Source organism: Ictidomys tridecemlineatus, chromosome 3 (assembly GCF_052094955.1).
Source record: "Ictidomys tridecemlineatus isolate mIctTri1 chromosome 3, mIctTri1.hap1, whole genome shotgun sequence".
Classification (NCBI taxonomy): Eukaryota; Metazoa; Chordata; class Mammalia; order Rodentia; family Sciuridae; genus Ictidomys; species Ictidomys tridecemlineatus.
Window position 1 is genome coordinate 185,161,309 of NC_135479.1, and position 20,667 is coordinate 185,181,975.

At 35.2% G+C, this 20,667-nt stretch overlaps 2 long non-coding RNA genes across 3 annotated transcripts in view; one reads left to right on the forward strand and one right to left on the reverse strand.

Annotated features, from left to right (window-relative positions):
- LOC144376460 (uncharacterized) overlaps nt 1–6,239 on the forward strand; it is a 166,338-nt gene extending 160,099 nt beyond the window's left edge. The window contains exon 3 of the long non-coding RNA XR_013436964.1: nt 4,532–6,239. This is a non-coding gene — a long non-coding RNA (uncharacterized LOC144376460). The remainder of the gene's footprint in view (nt 1–4,531) is intronic.
- Nucleotides 1–19,836, reverse strand: part of LOC144376459 (uncharacterized) — a 77,904-nt gene extending 58,068 nt beyond the window's left edge. For both annotated transcript variants that reach the window (XR_013436963.1, XR_013436962.1), the window contains exon 1: nt 15,932–19,836. This is a non-coding gene — a long non-coding RNA (uncharacterized LOC144376459). The remainder of the gene's footprint in view (nt 1–15,931) is intronic.
- Between the last annotated feature and the right edge of the window lie 831 nt (nt 19,837–20,667).

Consider the following 20,667-nt stretch of genomic DNA (forward strand, 5'->3'; position numbering starts at 1 on the left):
GTTGTATCTGTATTAAGAATACCTACAGTTGAGTTTTGTGTAGGGTGAGAAACAGGAGTTAAATTTCATTGTGCCACACGTGGATTTCCAGTTTTCCCAGCACCATTAGTTGGAGAGGCTATCTTTTCTCCAATGTATGTTTATGACTCCTTTTTCCAGTATGAGATAACTATATTTATATGGGTTTGTCTCTGTGTCTTTTGTACTATTGGTCTCCATGTCTGTTTTGGTGCCAATACCATGCCATTTTTGTTCCTATGTCTCTGAAGTTTAGCTTAAGGTTTGGTATTGGGATGCCTCCTGCTTCACTCTTATCGCTAATGATTGCTTTGGCTATTCTAGGCCTCTTATTTTGCCAAAGGAATTTCATGATTCCTATTTCTATGACGAACATCATTGGAATTTTAATAGGAATTGTATTAAATCTGGATTACACTTTTGGTAGTATGGCCATTTTGACTGAACTAGCAATTCTACCTATTCAGGAACATTGGAGATCTTTCCATCTTCTAAGGTGTTCCTCAATTTTTTTTCACCTCTTTTGTTAGATTGATTCTCAGTGTTTTTTAAGGCTATTGTGAATGGGATAGTTTTCCTAATTTCTCATCCAGCTGATTCATCACTGCTGTACTGAACGTGGGTCAAAGATCTAGATATTAGACCAGAAACCCTGTGCCTAGTAGAAGAAAATGTAGGCCCAACACTCTATCATGTTGGCTCAGGAACCAACTTCTTCAACAAGACTCCTGAAGTGCAAGAAGTAAAATCAAGTATCAATAAATTGGACAGTACTAAACTTAAAAGCTTCTTCACAGCAAAGGAAACAATCAAGAGGACGAAGAGAGAGCCTACAAAATGGGAGAAAATCTTTGCCTCCTGCACCTCAGAGTATTAATCTCCAGAATATGCAAAGAACTCAAATATTTTAATGTCAAAAAACCCAATAACCCAATAAATAAATGGGCAAAGTAACTGAACAGCCACTTCTCAGAAGAAATACAAATAGTCAACAATTATATGAAAAAATGTTAAACATCTCTAGCAATTAGAGAAATACAAATTAAAACTACATTGAGATTTATCTCACTTCAGTTAGAAATGGCAACAATCAAGAATACAAATAACAATGGATATTGGTGAGGATGTGAGGAAAAGGCTACATTCATACATTGCTGGTGGGACTGGAAGTCAGTGCAACCTCTTTGGAAAGAAGTATGGAGATTCCTCAGAAAACTTGGAATGGAACCACCATTTCACCCAATTATCCCACTCCTTGGAATATACCAAAGGACTTAAAATAAGCATATTTCAGTGACACAGCCACATCAATGTTTATAGCAGTTCAATTCACAATAGTTAAGTTATAAAATAAACGTAGGTGCCTTCAAGAGATGAATGAATAAAGAAACTGTGGTACATATACACAATGGAATATTACTCAGCCTTAAAGAAAAATGAAATTATAGCATTTGCTGGTAAATAGATAGAGCAGGAGAATATCCTGCTAAGTGAAATAGGCCAATTCCAAAGAAACAAAGGCCAAATGTTTTCTCTGATATTGGATGCTAATTCACAATAAGGAGTGGTGGGGTGACTAGGGAAGAATAGAGATACTTTAGATTAGACAGAATGGAATGAAAGAAAGGGAGAGTGTGTGAGGGTAAGAAGGATAATAGAATGAATCAGAGATTATGACCCTATGTGCATATATGATTACCTTGCCAGTGAAATCCTATATCATGTACAACCAGATGAATGAGAAGTTATACCTCATTTATTTATGATGTGTCAAAATGCATTCTATTGTCCTATATAACTAATTAGAACAAATTAGAAAAAAGAACACCTAGAGCTTTGTTTAGTTCAAAACAGATCATGGGACTTGATAGTAAGCTAGGTTCCCTGCCATGAAAGTTATTGAATCTTACTGGGAATATGAAATAACTCACATAAATGGGTTAGGTAAATATAAAATATCTCAAGATATGTATGCCAACAAAGAAACAGCCTTATATCACTGGGTAGGGAGGATAGGCTTCATAGAAGTGGGGAACTGACAAAGACAGAAGAGGGTAGTCAGAGGCAGAATGTAGCACCTAACTGCTGGGCATTAAATAAATTCCACCAGGGTAAGGATGTTTTTTCAGATTTATATAGGTAACTCACATATCTGACCCAAAAATATTTTCTTTAATTAATCTATTTTAACTAAAGAATTGAAAAACTGATGACACAGTGTATATTTACGTCACGTTTAGCACAACTTAGATGCACATCCGATCACATCTGAGCAGTACACTTTGTATCTACCATGTGACTGGCTGGTACTTGCTCACTGCTAGAGAATCCACTTTAATAAGAAATCTCTTCTGCCCCCAGGGGACCATGCTGAGTGAGGGGCTCCTGCTAATGTCATCCAGGGAGGCCAGTTTCCATCAGAAACATGTCTTGACTTAACAAATGTAGCTTGATAGAGATTATTTGGCTTCGGTATCTGATCCCTAGTTTTGAAGTTTCCAAAATGATTTTCTATCAGTTCACTTAAAATTTGATGTTGTAGGAGCAATGATCTCTGGTGTGCTATTGCACAGTGGGGTGACTATAGATAACAATAATGTACTACACATTTCTGAAAGCCAGAGGAAAGGATTTTGAAGATTTTGCCATTAAGAAATGATCAGTGTTTGAGGAAATAAACAAATTTAATCTCATTTGAATTTTATGCTATGTATACATAGATAGAGCATTACATAGTACCTCATTAACATGTACAATTTTCATGGTTTTATGTATGATTTGAAAAAAAAATTTAAATGGTTGATATTGTTCAGGCAAGGTATTACATTTATACAATGTACAAAGGATCAGTGTAAGAGTCAGTCTTATCCTGTATAAACTCATGTGAATGTTTCCAATTCTAAGAATTGTTTCCGCACTCTGTGGAAGTTCTCAGAATTAGGACAGTTTGGAACTGGATAAATTTAGAATCAGAATAAAATGGAGGCAACTATTAGGAATATCCTATCTCTCTAGATTATGTAAAGTCTAGTGAAACAATCTATGACTGTAACAGAAAATGCCTTTTTAAATTGCCTAAGTTCTCATTTTCCTCAATTTCTATGTGCTATTCCCATTTTATGGTGAAACACAAAAATCATCTTGCCTTCCCTCTTAACCTCTTGCCATTTTTTACCACATTTCTTAATTACAATGCCCCTCCAGCCCTGCATTCCATTACCGATTCACAGATCTGACTTTTGTGGAAAACGTTCTGATTACCCTGGTATGGCTTGCGTTTCTCCCTATCTTCTCAGTCACCCATGTAACATTTCTTTAATTTACTTCTCTAGATGTTATAAATACTCTAGAACTTATAAAACTTATCATTATTGACTTTGTGAAGAATAGCCCACTATGATGGCCCAAGGTTATGCATCATCTAATAAGTGCTTTAGAAATTTGCAAATTGATATTTACATATTAACATTATGAAGAAATGCTATCTCATATAGGGCAGAGATCATGTGAGCATTCTGCATAGTGCAGACCTGACAAATATCAAATGACTGCATCCAAATTAAAATAACATTTGCTTGCATCTGGGTCTGCATAGATAGGTATGTTTTTTTTCTTTCAGATGAGGAGGTGACTCATGATTATGAACTTTGACATCTCCCTGGCTGATTGAAAATAAATTGTGCATACCAAGTGTGCCTTTATGTAGTTTTGAAACTTAGCAGTTTCCTGTCATAGGCTATGAACCGAAATATTCTTTTTTTTTCTGGGTGCTGTTTATCTAGTAACTCCTGGCATTACCAGTGCATTAATAACTAGTTACTAGTAAACCAACTGACACCCCATTCCTCGATATTTGTAGTGAGGGGAAGTTGAAAAAAGATATTAAAAGAAAGTACAGTTAATTTCTCATTAAAAGTGAATTGCCAAATTGTATATTTATTGTTTTCTTTATTTAGCAGTAGACGTAAGGAGGAAAAAAAACTATTTAGACCCCATATATAATTCATATATCAGTAAGGAGATAAGTGGGAAATGGTTAATACCTATTTAAACTTCAGAGCAAAATAGGAATAAAAAAACTGTAATTTTGGTTTAATTGAAAGATGTTGAATAAATTGTTTTTAGGAAAATCCAGTTCATTCAGCTTTCTCAGCTGCTGTTAAAACCAACTAACCAACAACAACCAAGGACATTTCCCAGTCTGTTCAAAGTAATTTCATAATCATTATTGTTTCAGGATGGAAAATATTTGGTATTTAAATTTAGTTCTCATTTACTCTTTTTTTATGTGATCAAAAGTTATATCTAGTTACTAAAATAATTCATACCTTTATTTAGCAGAATAAAAGATAAAAATGTGGCTGTTTTTCCTAGCAGTCAGAGACTGCTTCAGATTCACCTTCTCATTATCCTCAGTTGATTGTTGGTGAATTTCAGTTCATTCAATGATGTCTTGACAGTGTCAATTTAGTTATACATTTACAAATAATATGTTCTTAATTTGCTTACCCAGGGCAACAATAGTCCACTGTCTTCAATATGACTTCTACCAGAAGAAAAATCAGAATAAGTTTGAAGATTGTTGAAAGCTGCACTAACTTCAAGATGACTGATTTGACATTAAAAATATCAAACTGGTGTACCTAGTATGGAAAGCAGTATGGAGAATCCTTGAAAAACTGAGAATGGAACCACTATTTGACCCAGCTATCCCACTCCTTGGTCTATACCCACAGGACTTAAAAACAGCATACAACACGGACACAGCCACATCAATGTTTATTGCAGCACAATTCACAATAGCTAAACTATGGAAGCAACCTAGATGCCCTTCAGTAGATGGATAAAGAAATTATTGTATATATACACAATGGAATATTATTCAGCTTTAAAAGAGAATAAAATGATCGCATTTGCAGGTAAATGGATGGAGTTGGAGAATATAATGCCAAGTGAAGTTAGCCAATCCCCCAAAATAAAAATGCCAAATGTTTTCTCTGATTTAAGGATGATGATTCATAATGTGGTTGGGGGAGGGCATGGGAGGATTAGATGAACTCTAGATAGGGCAAAGGGGAGGAAGGGGAAGGGAGGGGTCATGAGGGTAGGAAAGAGTATGGAATGAGATGGACATCATTACCCTACATACATGTATGAAGACATAAATGGTGTGACTCTACTTTTTGTACAACCAGAGATATGAAAAACGGTGTTCTATATGTATAATATGAATTGTAATGTATTCTGCTGTCATGTATAAAAAGTTAAAAATCTCAAAAAAAAAAGATTGTGTATGGTAGTGAGCCTTATACACACCTCTGTCAATCTCACCACCTGTAAGCCTTAGCTGCTCCATGAAAGTCACCAAGAAGAAATCACCAGAACTAATAATGCCATGGAGAATGAGATGGCCCAGATGGTGCAGGATCTTAGCCATGGAGGGACCAACTATTATTCCCATCTTTATGACTATCAGCTCTCCTGTTCACAGAGGGGCTGTTTCCCATATCTCTCCTATCTTCCTTTCTTTGTAATGCTTTCCAGTCAAGGACACCCTACTCTACCTTCATGGATAAAATATAAGGTTCTGAGGTGGGGAGAGTTATAATGAATAGAGGGTTGGCGGTATCTATAAAATCATATATTTCAAGAACCCTGTTTCTTCTATTAGACCTACCCCTCACCCCAATAAAGAAAAAGAGATCAAAGCAGAAACAAAACAAGCAAAAGAGCCAAACATATAAATATAAAAATCAGTTCTACAGAATGAGCGCCATTTCTTTGCTTTAACAAAACAAAGTAAAACATAATAATAAGAAGAAATATATAGAACATGGTTTTAAATGCAGAAATGAAAATTATCAATCAAAATATCACCAGTGATAATCATAAATATGACATATTTTACTTCCATTGACAATATGTAAATTGCTGAAACTTTCCCAACACTATCACAGCTCTTCATCTCCTCCACTTCTTATTATTGTGTTGTACAATTGAAATGATCAGATTTCTGGGAATACAAATACTATATATCATGGAAATAAATACCTTTCTAAATCCATTTATATATTATCAATAAAGGCAGATTGTTTGAATTTTTTTATTTGTTATTTTTAGATAAACAGGACAGTAGAGTGTATTTTGAGCATGTTTAAATTTTGTAATAAAACAAAGCATATTTCAAGTAGCTTGTAACCTTGGTGAAGAAATATTTTTCTAGAAAATGACTCTTAAAATATTTAATATACATTTCTGATATCTTAAAATTCCCAAGGAAATCATTTCTACAAATTAAATATTATAAAGCTAACCTTGTTAATGTTTCCAGAGTATTCTGTATTCCATTTGCTATGAGTCCCAGCTGTAGGAATATGTATGTTTATATACATAGAAACCCAAATTCTCATGTTATATGATGTTAAACATATATATGAATTTTTATCATTTTTTGTGCAGATTTTCTATTTCTTCATATATTTCTTTCTATTCACATTTCCTTGTTTTGTTCAATTTCTTTGCCTTCATTCTTTCTGTCATTAAAATCAATAAATATTAAAATTAGTAACTAAGCCATTAGTGAAAAGTTAAAGCCTTAGGAATTGCACAGCAAATATTAAAAATGATCTTCCTCCCCCTCCTATTTGTCTCTTTCTCTTCCTCAGTAGGAGGGACTGTGAAAAATTGAGAGAACAGTGAAACATCAATTCCCAAAAGAATTACTTTTCTCAACGTGCTGAAAGTCAATTCAACAAGTATTTATTGAGCTTCTACCCTTGCCCTTGGGGATGCTGGTGATATAACATCAAGAATTTTCCTCAAAGATAGCACTTGGTTCATTTTGATTTAAAACTGGAAGGCTAGAGAGTCTACTCAAGGTTGTAGTTGTTCTTCATATATAAATATTTTTCTAGAATATTTCAAGTTTTTCCTCTACTGATACTGGAGTCTTAGAACCCTGTAATATTTTTTTTTCTTAGACTCTTGTATAAAAAATGAAACTTTGAAAATGGTTGTGCTAGGTAGGTTATCAACATGAAAATTAGCCAATGCCTGCCTTTAATGCAGGAGGAATAATTTTAACTTTGAGTAAGGGTGAACATTTCTGCTTTTTTAGATGAATATTTAGTAATGTTTTTTTTTGTTTGTAGCTTAAAATGTATTCTTGTCTTTTAACTTTTTATTTTAATTTTATTTTGTTATCAAATATTTTGTCATGTCAATATAATAGTAATGAGGAGAATTTAATTTGCTTATTCATTCAATAAGTATTTAAAGAGCATTTATACTTTTCCAGACATTGTACTAGGTTCAGAATTTGGATATCATTTGATATATACCTGAAACTTAATTAGATTTTTCTTTGAACCAAAGGACTGAATTCATGGGAGAAAGGAAAAATGAGAGAAATGAAATTGCTCTTCTTTATCCATTCCTATTGAAGAAAAGAAATTGGAAAAAGAAGAAATATGGAATATTTGGTTTGTTTTGTTCCAGCAAAAGCAATGAGAGAGTCAATAAAGTGGAATTAAGAAAATTAGGATTAGTCATATTTGAACAAAGACTCAGAATATAGAATACTGTAGTTAGTACAAAAAAAAAAAAGAAAAAGAAAAATAACTAACACAGTTATTTTGCTACAAGGACAATGCAGGTCATCTCCTGTTTTGCAGTTAGCTAAGAAGGAGAGGCCCTAAAAAACCAAATCCCCAACAGAGAAGAGAATAAATTGAGATGGGGGCTCCCATCCCTATATACAAGTAAAAATAATCCCTTCTAACTCTATAAAATGTTTTGTGGTCTTCTCTCAAGTTTTACCCCAGTGCTTCTATCCTACTATCAGGGAGCTTCATTCAAAGAGACTATTTTAATAGGACTGAGGGCATTTAGAAGCATAATTTAAGATGGAAGTTGACAGAAGATGGGCAGAGGTTGGAAGATTTTAAAAAAAATGGATGATCCATGGAAAAGTAAAGGCATCTAGAGGAACTTTAGAAGCCAGGCAAAAGTTGGGAGAGTGCTTCTTTGGAGAAAGAGCACAGGTCTAGGGACACCAAGTTTGGTACCAAACTATTTCTTTACCCCATCTCGTCTCTGGTTACAAGTCTTGATTGGGCCTTGAGGTCTGGTAAAGACAGCACTGTAGGTGAGGAAATGAAGTATAAAGACATTCTCTGAAATCAGACTGCTCGGATTGGGATTTCTATTCCATATACTACTGGCATGACCTAAGTCAGATTTTTCAACTCTAGAGCTGTTTTCCAACATAAAATGAGTATAATAAGGCATCTATTCCTCAGTGTTTTTTCGAGGGTATAATTAAATCGTTTTAAAAATATGACAATGTGCCCAGCCCCATAGTAAGCACCTCTTAAATGATTATTTATTTCATGTAGGTAGGAAAAGCATTGAGAACAAATAGGGCGATTTTTTTTTTTTGCTCTTAAAAATTATAGGCCAGGCTTGACATAAGCAATAAGTATTTAGATTTTGCACAATCTCAACACAAGCAATGATTTCCTTGGAATTTATAGAATTAGGTTAAATCTCGACAAAGGAGCTATTAACTCAATTATTTATATAGGCTTATAGTAACAAGATATATAAATCTGAACTTGAGAATAGCAGTAAAAATTCTTTTTTTAAAATTTTTTATGTTTTAATTAGTTATACATGACAGTAGAATGCATTTATGCACTTTGATACATCATGCATAGATGGTATATAATTTCTCATTTTTTTGAGCATACATGTTGCAGAATCATATTGGTCTTGCAGTCACATATATACATACAGTAATAATGTCTGTTTCGTTCTACTATCTTTCCTATCCCCACATTCCCTCCACTCCCCTCCCATCACTTCCCCTTACATAATCTTAGGTAAAGCTATTCTTCTACTCTTTGAAAATGTGGACCACTGGAGATGTTCATGGTTGGCATTCATTCCAGTTTTAGTTATTTCTTTTTTTAAAATTTTTTAAATTTTTTTTCCTTTTTTTATTGTTGGTTGTTCAAAACATTACAAAGTTCTTGATACATCATATTTCACACTTTGATTCAAGTGGGTTATGAACTCCCATTTTTACCCCGTATACAGATTGCAGAATCACATCAGTTACACTTCCATTGATTTACATATTGCCATACTAGTGTCTGTTGTATTCTGCTGTCTTTCCTATCCTCTACTATCCCCCCTCCCCTCCGCTCTCCTCCCCTATTCTCTCTCTACCCCTTCTATTGTAATTCATTTTTCCCCCTTGTATTATTTTTCCCTTTCCCCTCACTTCCTCTTGTATGTAATTTTGTATAACCCTAAGGGTCTCCTTCCATTTCCATGCAATTTCCTTTCTTTCTCCCTTTCCCTCCCACCTTTCATCCCTGTTTAATGTCATCTTCTACTCATGCTCTTCTTCCCTACTCTGTTCTTAGTTACTCCCCTTATATCAAAGAAGTCATTTGGCATTTGTTTTTTAGGGATTGGCTAACTTCACTTAGCATAATCTGCTCTAATGCCATCCATTTCCCTGCAAATTCTATGATTTTGTCATTTTTAATGCAGAGTAATACTCCATTGTGTATAAATGCCACAGTTTTAGTTATTTCTAAGTCAACTTATGTAACAAGTGTTAGAGGAGTATATAAATTTTTGAAAACTGGCTAGAAGTTCTATTTTGAATTAGACAACTAGAGCTTCTTTGTGACTACTGAAGTGTTGGCTTATTAATGGAAAGTTTAATCGTATCCTTGAACTCTTTAAACAGATCTTTTATTTAGAAGCCTTTACATCTGTATGCAAGTAGCACTGAAGGATAATTTTGGGTTCATAGAGATGTAGCTAGCAGAGGAGGTCCTTGTGTTGTAGGTTTAAGAAGCTTGGAAAGCAGTAGTAAAATCAACTCTGCTGACTATTAATGTATTTGAATACAAATATTCCTTTTATATAAGTGTGATTAATGATGAGAAGAGGATAGCCTTTAGGAAAAAAATAAATAAAATAGAACTAACTCTAAGAATAGTAATAAAAGATAAACCAGTTCATCACCAACCAATACATCTAATATGTCAGAAAATAAATTTATGGTTCAGAAAGCTTTTAATCACAGTAATATACTGTGTTTTATGTATATTTAGAAGAAAAACAATAGTTTTTAGGATTGTGTCCAAGAAAGAACTGTGATGGTAGCAACAGGAGACCAGGGCACCAAATCATTTCTTATTGTTCACGCCAAACCTGGGCATGAAGATGGGCACTACTTTGGAGTTTCCCTGTGTGACTCTGTAATCTAAATCCCTTTATGGGAGGCACAAAATGCAAACATGGCTTGAACAAAAAACAAACAAACAAAAGAAAAAAAGAAAAAAAAACAACAACAAAGGGAGGATTTTGAACTGCCTAAACATTATATATCCAATTATGTGTGCTTGAAGATTGCTGATATACTACAGGGCTGCTAGTTTCCCTCTGCCTATTGGTGATTACAAGTAAATGAGTTTTAGCAGACTAAAGTGTTTGCCTCCCCAGTTTTTCAATATTGTTACAATAAGTAGATATTCAATTTATGACCTCACTTCCTTGGTTGTTCATACAAATTGAATTAGTACTGGAATAACATGTTATTACTACCAAACTGCTCTCCTTTTTTACTAATAGATAAAAGTTCTAGGGTACAGAGCAGAGAGGAAAAGGGGAAATTATCAAGAAAATGGACATGATCTTTCTAATTCTTGTTAGTTTTTATAAAGAACTCATCTTCTCTGTCTCTGCGATCTTCCTTGAGATCTAACACAAATTTGTGATGTGTCTGAAGGAAGGAGAGATATACCCTTATATAAGAATGTCTTGCTGTGCATTTGTAATGAGAGATAGTGATTTGCTGCTATCTATGGTCACAAATAGCCAATTTCTGTTGCTGTTATTCAGAATGAGGAATGAATAATTTCATGCAGGTGAGGTCACAGTGGGAAAATAAGAGTAATCTCTCCCTATTCATTATATCAGAAATGTTTAGACTGTGGTTCTAACTGAGCATATAGACCCTGGGATGTGATGGCATGCATTTCACCTATGTAGGATTTCCTGGTGCATGTCACCCCCCACCCCCACTCTTCTTTGTAAGGCAGTATCTAATTGCTACTACTCAGTCAGTTTAAGTACAAACTTGCAAAAGAGTAAGAAAACCTGTGCACTTATTCCTGAAGAACCTCCTAAAACAATCTCACAGAATCATGAAAGAAATTCTGGGCCAGAAAGTGGGGCAGTATGAGACTCCAACTGTTCTAACCTAGAAGCAGATAGCTAACTCCCCCTTTGACTATTTTTCTCTATCTTCCACTAAACCTGAAAAGCACTCCCACTTGCTCTGCTGGTGGGAGTTATACCCAACTAATAAAAATGAAGTGTGCTGCTCAATTTATCTAGGCCCGATTATGTCGGAAGGCAGCTAAAGGTGAAAGTTAGTCCTATATACTGAGCCAGCATTGGAGGCCCTGCAGTCTAGAGGGGGGAGCATTCAAAGGGCACTGTGAAGCTCAATTTACAGAAATAGACTGAAAATTGCTACCAAGTGGCCCAGCAGACAATGCTTATGTGCAGCTATCACAGATCAGGTTGCTCAATTTGAGGAAAAAAGTTGTGTGGCATCAGGCAACCATGGTTTCTGGGCCATAGTCTCTGAATGCAGAGAAGTGTCCCATTCACAACCACCTGTCTTGATTAACCTGGTGCCAATATATGAGTTTTAAATATGTCCTCTCTCCTAATCACTTCTACACATGTTGCAAAATACCATCTCTAAAATTTGCAGGCTGGCATTAGCTACTCTCCTATTGATTTATAATTGATTCCTATTCATAAATATCCTGGCTACATGTCCTGGAATGAAGTTCCTTAGACTTTTTTCTCATATGATATGTCAGTATTCTGCTGGAATCTTTATCAAGCACTTGGCTTCTGAACTAAGCTATTTTCATCTAGGATGCTGGGAGAATTTACGTGTCACATTATACCAACACCTTCTGGCCATGCATCTTATCCCTTTACCCCTAATAAAAATGTCTGAGTCTTATGTCCCAAGGAACTGTTCCAAAGCTTTTAAAGATGACCTTTAGTCTCATAGGTCAACTATTATTTGAACTTCCCCAATTAATGTCTTCCTGGGAGGTCTTGTTTTGGAAATGACTTCTTGCCATTTTGACAGAATTTAGCTTTGATATCAAACCGATTTGCTCTCCTTCTGCTTTCTCAGCTACCAGGCACTTGAACTTTCACTCACATTTCTCTGCTAAGCTTCTGCTGACGGGCCTCTCTAGATACCATTCAGTAGGCTGACTGAAATATAACCTCACTCCAGGTCAAATGCCTTTAAGCTGAAAACCATTTCCAAGAAGGATGAAAATCTCAGATATTTCAAGTTTGTCTATTTGGCAGTGTTGAGATAAGAACAAAGACAGAGTCTTGTTTTGTTCTTTTTTTCTCCTTCTTCTTCTCCTTTCTCCTTTTTTTTCCCTGTTTAATAGTAGAGTAAAAGGAAAAAGAGTTCAAAGATACAGTAAATCTTGTGGCTATAAATCCTTGAAGTATATAATGATAAATAAGAATGGGACAAATTGAATAACCATTGTAATGATAGGTAGGTGAAAAGTTAACAGAGATAATGAGGCATAATTATTTTTCACTTAGTAAAAATAAAAACTTTCATTAATATTTGAGCTGATGTTTGAAACATGAACTCTTACTGATTTGGTAAATTTAGGCCATTTTTTAAAAAATATTGTGCATTGATGAGTATGAACAAAGCACACAAATTTATCTCTAGTGAATTTTCAAGAGGCAGCTTGCTAAATGGTTTTACCCTTATGCAACTGTCTCAAAATTTTAACATTAGAATCTCTGCCCTATTCTAATCACCATGGTAGTCTAACAGTCTGTGGATTAAGAGAAAAGAGAATGGTCATCACTTTCCCCTTCATACAATTGTTGAGTTTTAGCTAAAAATCATCTTAAAACGCAGAGACATTTTCTTCTGAAATAATTCTGGCATTTTTACTGTATATAATCAGTTTCTTGGGATGGAAGACTCAGACATGTTTACCACATAGGGATAATTCCTGGGGATAGAAGACTCAGGCATTTTTACTGTAGGTAAAGAGATGAGATAGATTGCCAGAGTGAAAGTATTCATGTTGAAGACATATAACCTCTCCTAGCATCCCTGAGGAAAATAACTTAGTTCCGAAGCTGGGAGATCAACAAAGACTCTAGAAGAAACTTGACGTATGTGAGTGATTAGCAACCACTGGCGGCACACCAAGCAGTGGTTAAGGGTCTTTATTTGAAGGGCATAATTTTGGTGAGGGTGAAATGCAGAGAAGTGAAGGACAAACTCGGTGACAGTAAAGATCAGGAGCAGAAATGTGAACTATTTTTACTTAGTCTAATTTACTTTAGTTAGTCTGTCTTCTTTACAAAACCTCTGCACAGTTAACAACTCTTGTTTTGTTTGCTGTGCACTGACTTCTTAAAAAGAGCACAATTTTTAGTGATGTTAAAAGATGGTGGCTTGTTTCCTGTTTTGAAGTCAAGAATATATTAGCTCACAGGAAGGGAGAAAAACCAGAGACATAAAATATCTAGCTTGAGGGGTATGTTCATTCACTGAAACTCTCAGTATCAATACCTGTAGTGTAAGATGTAGTTGGAGAAATAACTATTTTAGATATTAGAGTTAATTATGTATCACTCTTTTAAGAAAAAAAAATCTGTCTTAAAACATCATATAAATTACAATGGAAGCTGAGCGTGTTAGTTGAATTTTCATTGCTGTGAATAAAATAACTGACAACAACTTAGAGGAGGAAATGTTTATTTTGGCTCATGGTTTCAGCAGTTTAGTTCATGGTGGTTGACTTCATTGCTCTGAGCCCAAAGTGAGGCAGCATACCATGATCAAAGGGCATGATCTGCTCAATTCATGGTGGCCAGGAAGCAGGGAGAGAAAGGGGAAAGAGCTCAGGGAAGATGAGCCCTTCCAGGATACACCCCTTGAGCCAGGCCCCACCTACCTGAAGTTACTACCCACTTGGTCCATTCACACTAGAATGGACTGATTTGGTTCCAGCTCTTACAACGCAATCATTTCATCTCCCAATATTCTAGCATTAATACAGGTACTTTCGGGGACCTCATATCCAAACTACAATATTTTGTCCTGGACCCCAAGAGGTCATATCCATCTCATGATGCAAAATGTTTTGTTCATCTCCGAGACCCATAGTCTTAACATTTACAGCATCCTCTAGCATCCAAGTCCAACGTCTCACCTGAGATTCAAGGCAAACTCTTGACTGTGGGCCAGTATAAAAATCCAAAGCAAATTACACACACACACACACACACACGCACACGCACACACACATATATGTAATTTATTTATAATTTATTTATATAATATATATACACACACACACACACACACACACACCCACACACACACACACACACACACTAAACAGAATAAAGATTCCCATTTCAAAAGGGATGATAGGAAACAGAACATATGGGACCAAAACAAGACTAAATCTAGTTTTAAAAGAGGTCTCATCATCTATCTCTGTGAATAGCGTCTAAGACACATGGTGGTGAGACATGCTCTCTAAAAGCCTTGGGCAGTCCCACCCTTTGGGCCTTGCTGGTTGCAGTTTACATGACTTCTCTTTTTACTATGGCTTTCTCTGTCGCCAGCAGCTTTGCCCAGCAGACAGTCCACATTAGTGGCATCTTTTACTTCCTATGGTCTTTATTCTAGTTTTGGCTTCACCTTCACAGCTCCAGGCATCATGGTCTCAGAGGCGACCTATAGGGATTTCAATGCTGCTATACTTTGTCTGGCCTCCTAGATCTTCTTTTGAAGTCTCAGTGAAAGCCTTCATGACCCATTAACTCCAGCATCCTGTATTCCTGCAGAACCAGCACCACACAGATGACACCTAGGTCTTGGACAGTGACTGAATCCCCTGAAATTCATGGCTGAATTACTTCTGAACTCTTGGGTTACTGAGCATAATGAAACAAGTTTCTTAGGCTCCCCTATCTAAGTAGGGTAACCCCACAATCTCTTTCAAGAGAATTTCTCTCCTTCTTCACTGTTGAATTGGGTGTGATCTTGCAAATTCCTGAGATTCCCTCAAGGCATCTTTTGACTTGTCTTTGTCAACTGTCTCTTTAGTGGCTGTAATCTCTTTAACAACCATACCTTGTGTGGTCCCAGTTTTACATGCACTTTTCTAGCCAAAGTATAGTTTTTAAAAACCTTTTTTTAAATTTAATTGATTTTATTTTACTTTCATGTATTTAAAATAAAATCAATTTAAAAAAATCCTTTAACTCTGCATTCTGGTAATAATTTTTTTTTTTTTTTACAGTAAATCTGGTTAAAAAATTCCAGTAAAATCCATAGCACTGCCTGAATTCTGTACTTTGCTGAAGTGTTTTCTGCCAGATTAATTAGCACATTACTTTTAAATCCAGTCTCATGGAAAGTCTCAGGGCATGGGAAAAGTATAGACCGATTCTTTGCCAGTGCATAACACTTCTAGTCCAATTCCCAAAAGAACCCTCATTCTCCTCTGAAACTTTTTGGGCACATTCTTTAGTTTCTATAATCTGGTCTGAGCTCTGTCTAGAACCACCCACTAAGTTCTGCTTATATCATTCTAAAACTTCTTTAGCCTGCATCTCCAAACTTTTCCAAACTCCTCCCACAAACCAGCTCCAAAGGCCTCTGAACCACATGGTCAGGTTAGTCATAGCAACAGTTCCACTTCTGATATAAATGTTGTGTGTCAGTTTTTTGTTGGTGTGACACAATACCTGACAAAAGCAACTTAGAGGAGGAAAAGTTCATTTGACTCACATTTCCAGAGTTTTAGTCTATGGTAAATGGTCTCCATTGCTTTGGACCCACGTTGAAGAAGAACATCTTGACTGCAGAACATGAGCATTGCTCACCAGCTCATGGGGGCCAGGAAACAGAGAGAAAGGAGAAGCCACTTCAGAAAGATGAGCCCTTCCAGAGCACACCACCTGTGATTAACCTTCTCCAGTCATGCTTTACCTGCTTATAGCTACCACTTACTTAGTCCATTCAAACTAGAATAAATCAATTAGTTTACATCTCTCACAACCCAACTGTTTAATCTCTGAACATTACTGCATTAACACATGATAATATAATTATATAGTTGCCACCATACTAGAATTTTAACTTCCTAAAGGCAGAATGAGAGGATGAAGGGAAAGGGATCTTTTTATGAAAGTGATGAGTGTAGCTTCCTGTTTCAACAGAGAAAGACATCACATAAGTGACCTTGCCACCAGGCAAGTTGGGAATTGTCTACATGGATGGCCTATGTCTTGATAAGACTGGATATGACCTAGAAAGGGGACTAGAAGGTCTCAGCTTGATTCTCAGGATGCCAATGTTTGTGTTACTCATTTGATGCATTCATTTTTCTCTTAGTCTTAACTCTTGGTTAAGGTGATTTTTGCATTCATTGTCTTTTGCATTCTTTCAGAGGACATGAAAGACATGTGGCATCACAGTATAGTTGCATATTAAATATTAGTTTAAGCACTAAATTGATAGTTATTTCATTTGCAAAAATATACTTTACCCTAAATGTCTAAAGAATATATCTGTGGCCTTAGGGGAGTATGCAGTTTGTGCTCAATTAATTAGCTTCCTAATGCACCAAATGGTTACACTAAACCTGAATAGAGATGAATTAAGTTTTCTGGGAATGCAAAAAATTTGAACACATAAAAACTTTCCTCAAGTCATTTACCATCCACCTGAGGATATCCATTGACAAATCACCAAACAAGAAAGTGATTCAGGACCTGTCACAAGTTAGAAGAGATGAGGTTTTCATTTGGTTTAGTTTTGTTTTGGCTACCTCCTGTGTATTTAATGAGAACCCTTCTATTACACATCTTTCCAAAAGATCCCTTTCTTGAATTAGTGCTTATATTTCATGTCATTTACAAAATATCTCATTACAGATATATAATTATATTAGAAAATTTTAAAAAAATAATGATACCTTCTATTCTGGGATGTTGATCTAAATTATTTAAGCTTTGTTCTTTGATTCTATTGATCATAGAAATGTTGTAATCTGACAGTTTGCAATGTCATACTTTTCTTTAATGAGACCGAATGGCTCTGAGTTGAGTGCTTTTAAGCATTTCAAGTTGGTTAAAAATAAGTATTTAAAATGCTGTGGAGAAAGAAAATCAGGTTCTCTAGGTCTATGTAAAAGCTAAGAATCATCTTCTTCCCAAGTATGCCTATTAATTATCTGGCTGTGCTTCCTTCACATTTATAAAAACCTGGTTTAAAGAGCACACTGTGGGATGTTTATAAGAACAGACATCGTTTTTACTGGTCTTTCTTTACATAGTTTAATTGCTTGGACATAAATATCTTTCTTTTGAAATTGTTTCTGCCACTGTGATTACCTCTTGCAAAGAAGGCAATTATTCTTATTTACCATATTAAGGCAAAAATCAGTGTATTTAAAATGATTACATCTTTTAATGAAAATGTATTCCCACAAGAGATGTGATTGAAGTAGTCTCTTCACATCACTTTACCTTGTTTTTACTGAGAAAAATCTAAAAAAATGACAAATGTTTATTACTTAATGTAGATAGCATTAATTATCTCTATTTCCTTGTGTTTTGCCTCATGGCTTCTGGATGATAATTTATGCCTGAGGTCAAGGATGTAAGAAAGAAACAAAAAGAAAGGAAGAAAAAGAAGAAGGAAGGAAAGAAGGAAAGAAATAAACAAAGAAGTAGGATATAAAGATAAGTCTAAGAAAGAATGACCTTGAAAAACAATACTTCTTTTACCTTGAGAGCCCACATGGAGATAGACCTTATAGTTGAGCTAAGTGTGTACAGATGATGTGTAAATGTGCCATTCCTACTTTGAGCTTCCTAGCCCACCTCTCCCAAACACACATTATCATCCTTGGAAAACACCTGTGACCTTTATTTTTTAAAAAACTGAATACTAATAATTTAGAAAGTATTTTATTTTATTAAAAGCACAGTTGAAATGCTGTCTTTTTGTTTCCTAAGTTGTATAATTTTCCAAATATGAAAGAGTGTGTTCAGGAATACAGTCATTGTGTTTTACTTTTGAGACCTCTCTTTGAATTTTTCTAAGGCACAGTTAGTCTAATTTTAACTTTTAATTTCATTGAGTAGATAATCATCTTATAACCACAAATACCATACCAATTTCTTGCCAACTTTTCCCACCTTTAACATATCATCATTGATGATTATTGATCTGAGGCTCCTGCATCAGAGTACTTAATTAATTTCAAACACAGCAGAATATTTTGGGATTTTATATTCAGTATCCCATTGATTTCTTGTCTTGCTAGTTTTAATCAGATTTGGGAAAAGGGAAGATTATGTCAGGGCTGTCTACTCATCTACTGGTTAAAAATTTTATAAGCTCAATCATTAGGAAACGCTTCATTTGAATAATGTATCTAAGCCTTGAAGTGATCAATTATACACATTGAGCATTAACATGATAATATTTCGTTCAAACACCAGATAGAATGTATGCTCTAATGAACAGATACAGCATGCATCTCACATGGCAATTTAAATGCAAAGAGTATTTTTTTAAGTGTATAATCGGATCTTTGTTTCACATCTCCACATGATTCACACAGAACTATTTTGGGGACAGACTCCCACATCAAAATGTCTAATACACATCTGAAATCCATAGTGGCTTGGTATAGGTTTCTGTTCTTTGCCTTAATGATAATCCTAACAGTCAAATTCATCATTTCAAACTCTGTTCTTGAAAGGCAGTCTTTTGAAAGAATATACCTGCAATTGCTGTTTTGTGGTACAACAGTGACAACCAGTGGCTGCTGAATTTCATTTTAGGCTGACAATTTATTACAGACTTAATGTAGATGAACAAGGAACTGTATTTAGCTTTCATAGCCAGCACACAGGAATAGCTTCCTTCTTGCTCATCTTCATCTCATGTTTTACTAAAACGGGTAGATATCTACCATCTGTCTGGTTGTGAAATCTTTTTTTAACTAAATATCTGAAAGGTAAATTAAAATCGTTTTATTAAGAAATCCCTGCAAATGCTAACAAAAGGGAGGTGACTAAGAGATTCTTGGTATGGTTCATTCTATATAAAAAAAAATAAGCCAAATTACTGGCTATTTTTTCTTTTATCTGCAAGGGAAAGAAAAGAACTACTAGGTGTATGTAAAAAGCAGGTCAAAGCACTCCATGGGCAAACAGTTGGGGATTGTACAATCACTCACTACCTGCACAGCCCAGATTCGTCTTGTCTTCCTTCCTAAAAGGCCCATTATTCCTTTCAAATGGAAGGTTTAATGGAGTAGAGCTTTGCTAGATGTAATGACCTGAATAATGTGGATTTCACCTCTGGATTATGGAGTTTTAGAGACTCCAAACATTTAAAGCTAATGATTTAATCCCTGTATTCATCTTAAATTTCTTCACAGAGCTTTCCTTATACATTCTCGACAGTCTCTCTGAGACACAGCAATCTGGAAAATTCCCTCACCCCTCCCCTTTTTTCCCACTAACGTCTATGACATTCCTACTGTGTCTCAAACTGTCATTTCTTCTTCTTCTTTTTTTTTTTTTTTTTCCTTAGCATAGCTCCAAACCTTCATTTCCTCCTCACTGGCACTGCTGTAAGAGTGCTTATGGCAAATTTGCTTCTGTAATCATAACTTGAACCCATCTGGGGATGAGATTGGCTACAAGCTTAGTATTTCCACTTAACATATTCATGATTAGCATGCACAGAAGGAGTAGAATTAGGATGAATGTTTTTGGAACAGTACAGATAAATCCTCATAAATGTAGTACAACAGCTCTGGAAACGCACAGTGCGGAAATGTAATGAAGCTGAACTCTGTAGAGAGTTTGGTATTCTCAGTACCATTCCTCTCCTAATGAACTCATTTAGATTAGAAAATGGATTTAATATTTTATTGGAATTAACCTGAGCCAGTAAAGAGGATTACAATTTCTTTCCATAAATATAGTGATATTACAGGGTGAGGTAGCATGTTACATGAATATTAAGCACTTTATGAACATTGTCATGGAGCCAAAGGAGTAAGGTGATTATATTTTAATATAGTGGTACTGTTCTTACAATAATTAAATTTGAATAGCAGTAGAGGGATATTTTTAAAAGATGTAAATCAGAATTTTGTTGCTTTTCAGAGCTACAATGCGGCTATGATTAAAATGAAACTCAAACTAGAACATGTAAGTAACTGGCCTCAGCAAAAGCTGTGTTTTCCCAAGTGGGAAATAAATAAAAAACTTGGTAAGAGAAAGAAGACTAAGACTTTCAGTTTCACTAAAGAGAAAGATCAACCCCCACTAATCAGAAGAAAACAGTTTATTTATTTGTCTCTGACTACTTTAGTAGATAAGACAATTAAGGAATAAAGCACTCCTGTATTAGGCTGGGGTCTTTTTCCTTTGTCCTCACCTATTTATTTATTTTAGCTTAAATTCAGTCTTGTTCTTTTTGCAGTATGAGTGGAT